This window comes from Aplysia californica, unplaced genomic scaffold (assembly GCF_000002075.1).
Source record: "Aplysia californica isolate F4 #8 unplaced genomic scaffold, AplCal3.0 scaffold00600, whole genome shotgun sequence".
In the NCBI taxonomy this organism is placed as follows: domain Eukaryota; kingdom Metazoa; phylum Mollusca; class Gastropoda; order Aplysiida; family Aplysiidae; genus Aplysia; species Aplysia californica.
The window spans coordinates 349,569-359,467 of record NW_004797870.1 but is presented as its reverse complement, the minus strand read 5'-3'; positions in this window follow the sequence as shown (position 1 = coordinate 359,467).

Here is a 9,899-nt window from a genome sequence, read left to right as displayed (position 1 = left end):
CACAGAATTTCCTTGTCCACACTGTCAAACGCCTTTTCATAGTCAATGAAGTTGACTACGAGTGGTGAGTTCCATTCAAGCGATTGCTCAACAATGATACGCAGAGTAGCGATCTGGTCCACACATGATCGGTTCTTGCGGAATCCTGCCTGGTTTCCTCTGAGCTTCTCGTCTGTTGCCAGCATGATTCTCTCCTGGAGTATCCTGTTAAAGACTTTCCCAGGTATGGACAAGAGTGTAATGCCTCTGTAGTTGTTACAACTGTTGAGGTCTCCTTTCTTTGGCAGCTTGATTAGGTGGCCTTCCTTCCAGTCTGATAGTATTTCCTCCTTTTGCCAAATTTTTTCAAATAGAGCATAGAGAATTTCCACAAACGTATCTTTCTCTGCCTTTAGGGCTTCCGGTAGTATATGGTCGGGACCAGCTGCCTTGTGAGACTTCAGTGTTTTTATAGCAGCTGCAATTTCCTCTCTTTAAGGTGGTTCCGTGACTATTGGGAGGTCATTTCTGGCTGGAAGAATTTCTGGTTGGTTTTCTGGAGGTGGTCTGTTCAATAGTTGATCAAAGTGTTCTCTCCATCGGTTAAGTTGCCCCTCTGGGTTGAAGATAGTCTTTCCCTCTTTGTCTTTCACTGGTAGAGTGGGCTTGCTGAACCTACCTGAAAGTGTTCTTGTAGTCTGGTGTACAATCTGTAAGTGCCCGTCTGTTGCTGCTTTCTCTGCCTTTTCGGCCAGGCCATTCAGGTAGGTATTCTTGTCCTTCTTGGTGGAATTCTTTACCTCCCAGTTTACCTCGGTGTTCTCTTGTTGTGCAGCGAGTTTCTCAGTTCGGGTACGTCTGTTGTTGACTTGGGCCTTCAGCTCTCTTCTTTTTTTAAAACATTTTCTAGAGAGTCCTGTGAGATCCATTCATTCCTGGTGTTGTCTTTCGGTCCTAGGGTGCTCTGGCAAGTTGTATTTACTGCCTCTCTTATCTTATCCTAGTGTTCGTTGACTTCACATTCATCCATATTTTGAAGGGCTTGAAATCTGTTCTTCAGTTCCAACTTGAACTCATTCTTCTTTACTGGGTCTTTCAAAGGGCTAACTTCATACTTTAGACGATTTCCAGCTGTGACTTGTGCATATATTTTCAGTTTTAGTTTCATTTTTCCATGATCAAATGGTGGTCTGTTGCGACGTCTGCTCCTCGTAAGACTCGGACGTCCTCCAGTGAGCGTCTAAACTTTCGGGAGATGCAAAAGTGGTCAATCTGGTTTTCCATTATTCCGTCCTGGGAGACCCAAGTGGCCTTGTGAATCCTTTTATGTGGGAAGATTTGTACCTCCAATGACCAAGTTGTAGAATGTACAGAAGTTTTGGAACCTTTCTCCGTTGTCATTTGCCTCTCCTAATCCGTGTGTGCCCATGATTTCCTCACAGTGATGATTGGCTGAACCTACCATTGCAATTAGATCTCCCATGACAATGTTGATGTCCTTACCTGGAAGATTGTCGATAACACTGCATACGGTTGTAGAAGTCGTCTTTATTCTCCACTTCTGCATCATTGGTTGGAGCATACACTTGTATGATGTTCATGTTAGTAACCTTTTACCTACCATCTCTTACCTTGAGTTCTTTCTTAGTTCCAAATGAGGCCATGATGATCCTTGGACCATGTGCTTCCCAGCCCCTAAATGTCTTTTGAGCTGTTTTTGATATGATTATCCCTACTCCTTCCCTGTGAGGTCCATCACTGTCATTTCCTGAATATATAAAAAGCTCCCCCTCTTTCATTCGCTTCTGTCCAGACTGGTTCAAGTGAGTCTCGCTGATTCCCAGTATGTGTAGTTGGTATCGGTGTATTTTTTCGAAAACTTGTGCAGTTTTTCCAGCCTCATAAAGGGTCCTAACGTTCCACGAGCCGATCAGAAGAGACTTGGACTTGGATGATGGTGGAGGCTTCTGCCCAGCAGCTTCCTTTCGGCTTTCACTGCCTTGCATCATAAACTCTCCATTTGGAAAAGATCCACGACCAGCCAAGCAGAGATAATTGTTTTTGCTTGTATGTGTTTCTGTAAACAAGTTTTTTTTACGAGAGAGGTTGTTAGCCTCGTGACTCAACCCCCCACCGGGAGGGAGGATGACTCTGTTTCAGGAGTCACTACCTGGTTCGCCATTTAGTCGCCTCGTAGGACACGCTAGCACCACGTCAGTCCTATTCTTCTCAATGCCGAGACTGCACGGCTAATTATTATTATTATTATTATTATTATTATTATTATTATTATTATTATTATTATTATTATTATTATTATTATTATTATTATTATTATTATTTTGTTTTTGTTGTTGCTGCAGCAGTTGCTGTTGTTACTGTTGCAGTTTCTGTTGTTGCTGTTGTTGTTGCTGCTGTTGTGTGTGTGTGTGTGTGTGTTGTTGCTGTTGTTGTTGCTGCTGTTGTGTGTGTGTGTGTGTGTGTGTGTGTGTGTGTGTGTGTGTGTGTGTGTGTGTGTGTGTGTGTGTGTGTGTGTGTGTGTGTGTGTGTGTGTGTTTGGTAGCCTCTCCGTTCGAAATTTTGGGAGCCCCGAAGAGCGTGCTCTTCACCAGGGCCACCGCCTCTCTAGGGTAGTGAGTGAGGCAGTCCAACATTCCTGAATCTTCCCCCAAAGAGATGCCACCGCCGAATGTTGTTGTTGCTGCTGTTGCTGCTGTTGTTGTTGTTGCTTCTGCTGCTGCTGCTGATGATGATGCTATTGGTGTTTCGGTTATGATAATGGTGATGGTAGAGGTGATGTGGAAATAATGGAAGCTGGGATTGAAAAGATGGTGATGGTGGGGAAATGAGCTCATTTTTATGTACTCGTGTCAGATTTGGTTCTAAATCGCTGCAAATAGCTTCTGCGTCCTTCATTGCTTCAGTCATCATCATCATCATCATCATCATCATCATCATCATCATCATCATCATCATCGTCATCACCATATTTATTTGTTGTAAGGATAGCATCGATAGCAAAGATCACTTGAGTTTTCTCGTTTTTATGCAAGAAAACCTTGTACATTTGCTTCACGTCAGACAGCCATTTGTGGTTAGGTACTCGTACTTTGTCCTCGCACACAAGACGTAAGTTTGACTTCCATTAGTAGTAGAGAATGTTTCTTGCGTAACCCGTTTCTTTCAGCTGGCATGTTGTATTCTCCTCAATCCAAGTTGGCTAGGACAGGAAGTGTCCGAGTCTGTTTCCTTAATTATCTAAATGGTGTCGATAGTGACATAAAACACTTATATTTACTACAAAACGTCACCCTAGAATCGGATAAAATGTCTGTAGTAGAGTCAAATTTAAAAAAATTAGTTTATGATATAATGGACTTTTCTATTATAATTATTGTTCGATAGTATAGGAAATATTTGACTATGATTTGCGCCTCAAATTTTTTAAACCGTAATATAGTAAACATTTTCGGAGCGTTTCTTTAACGCCAAATTTAAGCTGACGTAGCAAATTTTGTGCTCGATACAGTGGTTGGTTGGCGGAGACTCTGGTGTGGTTTGCTTCTTCTTCTTTCCTATAAAACATCTATAGTTCTGGTCTCTCCTCCTTATTTCCTTTGTATGTTACTTTCTAGTATCAATAACTCTAAGTTTCAGCACTTACATGACCTATTCAGTTGCAACTGTTGTTAAAAAGCTTACTAAAACCAAGCTGAACTATTCTCGATCAGTCGCGTCGGCAATGAGACTGACATTTTTACCTGGTCGCAGATCACTGATCGCTCCAAGAGATTGCAGAATGCTGAAAAATGCAACTGCTACTCTCGTTAATTCAATGGGGATGTGCTCTCTAGTCATTGACAACACGTGAAGGTGTGCTGGTCTGAAGCACTTGTCTTTATTGATGCAGATAGTGAAAGATCTCGTCAGTTTGTTATAGGGGGTGCCCACATACGCGTTCGGATCGGGTCGGGTCTGGTCGGGCCTATCGGGTCGGGGTTTCAGTGCAGACTACAGCCCCTCCGCGATTGTACTCGACGACCTGGAAGTTAAAGTAGAGAAACCTTTAACCTATATGCGACTACACAGAGGGCGTAAACCCGGGCTACGATTGGCTGGACCTTTGACCCATGAATACATAGAATATGCTTATCGTACTCTTGGACTTCCCGCAATCCCTCTCTCTCTCTCTCTCTCTCTCTTTCTCTCTCTCTCTCTCTCTCTCTCTCTCTCTGTATGTGTGTGTTTGTGCGTGTGAGTGTGTGTGTGTGTGTGTGTGTGCGTGTGCGTGTGGGTGTGTGTGTGCGTGTGTGTGTTTGTGAGTGCTTGCTTGCTTGCTTGCTAACTTGCTTTAGTTTCTTTCTTCTTTCTTGCCTATTTCTCACTCCCCATATCAGAGACTAGATCTAGATCTAGCAATGTAAACATTACTAGATCTAGGTCTCTGCATATATCTCTCAAATTATCTCTCTCCCTCCCTGTCACTCTCACCATCCTCCCTCTGTAGTGCTCCTCCTCCTTCTTCTTCGTCTCCTTCTTCCTCTAGGCCTATGAGCGCTCCAAACCCGCTTTGAGAAGTGAGAAGACGGTCAAAGGTGTGGGACCGAAACCGGGAATTCCTAGAGTACCTACTTAATGTATTCATGGGTCAAAATGGACACGTGACTCAGCCTTGTTGTGATTGGCTGCAAACCACCCGATCGCACGATTCGCAGACCAGAAAACAAACGCGTTTGTTTTTGTAGGTCATCGATCGTGTCGATCGGTTTGTGCCACGATGGCCGTTTTGCGCCCTCAATTTGACTAGCCCTGACTACCCGATGGGTCCGACCCGACCCGACCCGACCCGACCCGACCCGACCCGACCCGATCGCGTATGTGGGCACCCTCTATTAGTGTTTGAGCGCTTAATCGGCTGCGTGCACAATAGTATGCTTCCCGTGAAGTTTATAATGTTTCTGAGTGTTCTATGGCTGCTGGGGTAATACTATTGTGTAAAGCGTCTAAAGATTGCTGTTGGGCGGGGATATGTGCTATACACATAATGCTATAATTTGTTATCATTATTGTTATTATTATTTCTATATATTATATTATTACAGATGTATCAGTTCTACTTTTTTTATCTGATATTTTTAAGAGGCAGGCAGCAGCACGCATACGATGAAATAATATGAACATTTGTATTTCTGATGTGCGTGTGATGGTTCAATATGTTCCGAAGTTTACATCAGACAGCTCTGATACTGATAGGGACATACTAAGTGTCCTTTTCGTCCATAGAGAAAATATTTCATTGAGGACACGCAGTCTGGTCATTCGACAACACTCAGAGACAATATCCATACAGAGTCAAAACATAAAAGGGCGGGCAACATCCTGCGTACTATAAAATATGTAAGTTCGTGTTTCTGATTTGTGTTTGATCGTTCAAAAAATGTGCCACCACAACCTTGCCTTTGGTGTACTGCTAATCAGATGTAAGTGTCCACAACGCTCTTAAAGATTTAGCTCAGTGAAGACATGCTGTCTGATCATTCGACAACTGTTGTAGGCAATATTATTGATACAGATTCTTCCATTCTTTTTCTGAACTTAAATTGGCAGGGAACACCATGCATACTGAATTTTTGAAAAGTTTCAGGAAATGTTTTATGGCACATTGAAAAGCAAATGTTTATATAGGTATCGAAGATTTAGGACATTACAAGAGAGTAACAAACTCCAAAAAAAAAGGAGGAAAGGTAAGGACGACAGATATTTGATGGGAAAGAGGGAGCAAACCACACCGCCAACTATCCACCTGCTTACTTTACTTTTATACTTTTATCCGCTGCTTATATCCTTTTGGGTGTCGCGGGAAGAAAGAGACGTCTCTCTGTAGCCAGCCGGAGAGCTTGGGTCAGGGGGATGCCGTGGGTGGTTAATGTTTCCCTGACTCCATCTATCCAGGTCTTTCTCGGTCGCCCTCTAGCCTTGTTGCCATCGATTTTTAAAAAAATGTAGGCACCTTGTGCTGGGTCGTGTGTTGGTAATCGCACGAAATGTCCGAACCATTTGATTCTTTGGTATTGGATGTGATGCATGACATCATTTATTGTGCCCACCATTTCTCTGATTACTGTATTTTTAATTTTGTCTCGCCTGGTCTTGTTTACTGCTTTTCTAAGGCATTGCTTACCACATGTTGTAATTCTTTGCTCTAATGTCTTGTTCGTGGTCCATGTTTGGCATTGGTAGGTGAGTGTTGGGATAATTATGGTGTTAATCATTTTGAGTTCTGTTGTCATGGGGAAGATAGGATGTTTCAGTAGAGGAGTAAGCTGGTAACTAACATTATTGGCCTTTTGTCCTCGTGTTTCAATTTCTCTGTTCAGTCGCATATCTTCTGTGAATATACTTCCGAGGTACATTATTTGTTTAATCTGGTGGTGCATACTATTGAAATATACAAGGTACTGTTTCCGATTTTGTTTTTGATTGTTCAAAATGTGCCGTAACATTGTCATTGGTCTACTTATGGTACACACTTTCCGCTACGTCGTTAAAGAGTTAACTCCAGAGACTAGAGACCCTTGTCCTAGCGAAGACTTGATCAAATCGAACCGCCATCGACCATGCAACTTTGTTCAAATTCAATTAATTGATTGATACAACGCGCCCGTAATTGTATCTGTTTATTCTATTCACATTGCGTTCAATATTTGATTCATGTTTCATCCAAATTTTTAACAGGACCATTGTATTCTGCCTGAAACAATAATGCACGTTCTTAGAATGGCAGGGCTCCAACTCTATTTTTTGCCTGAATCGAGTTGCAGACAACACATTTCCGGCACAGATGCCCACTTCACTGTGTCAAATGCTCGAGACAGTCTTGCCTGTATTTTGTTTTAGTTTGACGCTTAATATATGCGGTGTAAAAACATGTATAGCTACAAAAGTGGGAAACTTTGAATCCCGTTTTCTGGAAACTGTACGTCATGGCCCTGGCATCTTAAGGGCGCGAATTATTGACACTGGGAAGGATTAACCCCTTCATTTCCTGACCTGAGGCTCTCTTGGGCTTTTTAGTAGAATTGTGGAGCATGTATGGTGGTGAAAGGGTTGAGCAGTTAGTTTTATATCAATAAATGTTCGAAAAACATGAAGGTCGGAGATTGCTATAAATTTACCAATTTTTTACTTGGAAACACATATCATAAATTGGATGAACACCATAAAAAAATTTTTTTTTTAATAACCTGAAAGGAAGGCACCTAATACTACAGTGTGCCTGAATTATTGATTTGTTCTACCTTTAAAGTGCTACCAAAGAGAGTAGACAACAAGACGGTTCAGAGTTAAAAAAAGAAACAAAGAAGGAATCCTTAAAAACTTCACAGCAATATTTTAAATGATTGTTACAGGCATTTAGAGAGATTCTAGTTTGTTCGATATCTCGGAAAGAAGTTCCATCAGTGTTCTGGAGAATGTTTTGTTTGTTTGGTTGCTTGTTTGGCTTTGCCTTTTGGATATTTTCTTTTCAATGTGAGGAAAAGAGGAGAGAACCATTGTACTAAAATTGCCGGTCTGACCATGATAGTGCAATCGATTATTACTTTAAAAAAAAAAAAACTTATAAGAGTTTGTGGCTTGAGAAACCTGCTAAAGCGAGTGTGAAACAAGAATCAAAGATTTGAATTGGGTACAGCAAGTGTGTATGTGAGTGTGTGTGTATGTGTGTTTTTATGTATGCATGTGTGCATGTGTGTATGTGCGTGCGTACGTTTGTGTGTGCATGTGTGTTTGCATGTGTGTATATGTGTACGTGTGTGTATGTGTGTACGTGTGTGTGTGTGTGTGTGTGTGTATGTGTGTATGTGTGTATGTATGTGTGTGAGTATATGTGTGTATAATATGTGTGTGTTTGTGTGTGCATGTGTGTGTATGTGTGTATTTTTTGTAAGTGTTTTACGGCGCTCGCAACTGTATAAGGTCATAATATGAGCGCGCGGGACACACCTAATATTTTCAGTTGGTAGGAAATTTTGAATTTTGCCCTGGTGGCAGCCAACGCCTACTCTTATCGATTTTAGACCACCAATTGATCTTTAACTTGCACACAGGACCTCCGAGGTGTTTCGCTCTTGTCCTAGAAGGCTACCAGAAGATCAGGGGTGTCGATGAAAGATAGCAGTAAGAAGGAGCCAAGCAGTAGAAGTAGAAAGGCTGCAGAAAGAGTAAGGAGCCCAGAGGAGTGAGAAAAGGAGGTGAGGGGTGGGCCCGAAAGAGGAGACGAAAGCAGACGACAGAACATGGCCAGAGAGCAGGAAAGGAGATGAAAAGACACAATTTTAGAGAAGAAAATTTTTCTGTGGCTACCTGAATTCGAACCCGCGACCTTTGAATGACAGGCCAACACCTTAACCTCTAGGCCACGAGAGCCCCGTATGTGTGTATGTTTGTATGTGTATGCATGTGTGCGTGTGTATGTGTCTGTTTGTGTGTGTGTGTGTGTGTGTGTGTGTGTGTGTGTGTGTGTATGCGTGCATGTGTGGTTGTAGGTGTATGTATGTGTATGTGTGTGTTTGTGCGTGTATGTGTGTATGTGTTTATATATGTATTTGTGTGTATTTGTGTGTGTATGTGTGTATGTATGTATGTGTGTATGTGTGTATTTGTGTGTACGTGTGTGTATGTGTGTATGTAAGTGTGTGTGTATGTGTGTGTATGTGTGTATGTGTGTGTATGTGTGTATGTGTGTATGTCTGTATGTGTGTGTGTATGTGTGTGTCTGTGTGTATGTCTGTATGTGTGTGTGTATGTGTGTGTCTGTGTGTATGCGTGTGTATGTGTGTATGTTTGTGTGCGTGTATGTGTGTGTGTGCGTGTATGTTTGCGATCTTTGTGTTCATTTTGTCCTTTGTGTTTGGGAGGCAGCGGGGTGTAATTCTCTCGTGTAATCGTCAAAATAATGAAAGTCAAGAAACTGACATTTTTCCACAGGTTTGGGAATTTTGATTGAAGTCTTGTTTTTTGATCCCACATCTTTCACGCCCATTAAAGAATACATTTCGGTGTGGATTTTACCAAAAATATTGTAAATTTTCAGTTTCCACGGACTCTCAAGCTAAGTAAATAACTCAATTTTGACCTTCATTTTCTCGCTAATTTTATCTCCGAAACCAGGCGACCCCCACCTCTTTCAACAGCCAATATCTTGACTTGTATCCAAGATAAATCGATATTTTTCTCATCAAAAGCAAGGCAAATGGACAGGCTTTAAGATCATACCAATAACTCCATTGACGAGCGCCTTATTCCACCGCCTCGTGACACAATTATATTATTGTGCACTGCTCACATTTTAATACTATAATGTCTTTGTATTTTGCCAGAATAGACACATAGCTTGACTGATATTGATGGATTGTTACGCTCTGAATCCCTTCAGGTTTCGAGTATTTTATCATGTATGGCATCGTCAAACTAATAAAATTAAGAAGCCGACATTTTACCGCATGTTCGGTAAATTTTGCAGAATGTTTTTGGGGTCTTTTTTAAATACTTTTTTAACATTCCTTTTTTTATGTTTCTTTTGGGTGACTTTTTTTTTCTTCTTTTTTCTTTTAAACTCATCTTTAATGTCCATTTAAACTGCATTTGTATATGTGGACTTTTCTGAAAAGCGTTAATCAAAGTCACACAAAAATGTGAATTTGCAGCTTCAAAGAACACTCATCAAGCTTTGACAGCCACCGAACATTGGCAACCTTTTTATTGCTAATTTTTACGTTAACCAGGCCACCCCCATTTTCTGTAATCAAAAATATCTTGACGTCTATTCAAGACAGATGGGTATTTTTCCTTTTTTCCTTATTTTTCCTTGTGAATGAACAAGCTTTAAGATGGTTTCATACGTCATTTAACCCCCCACC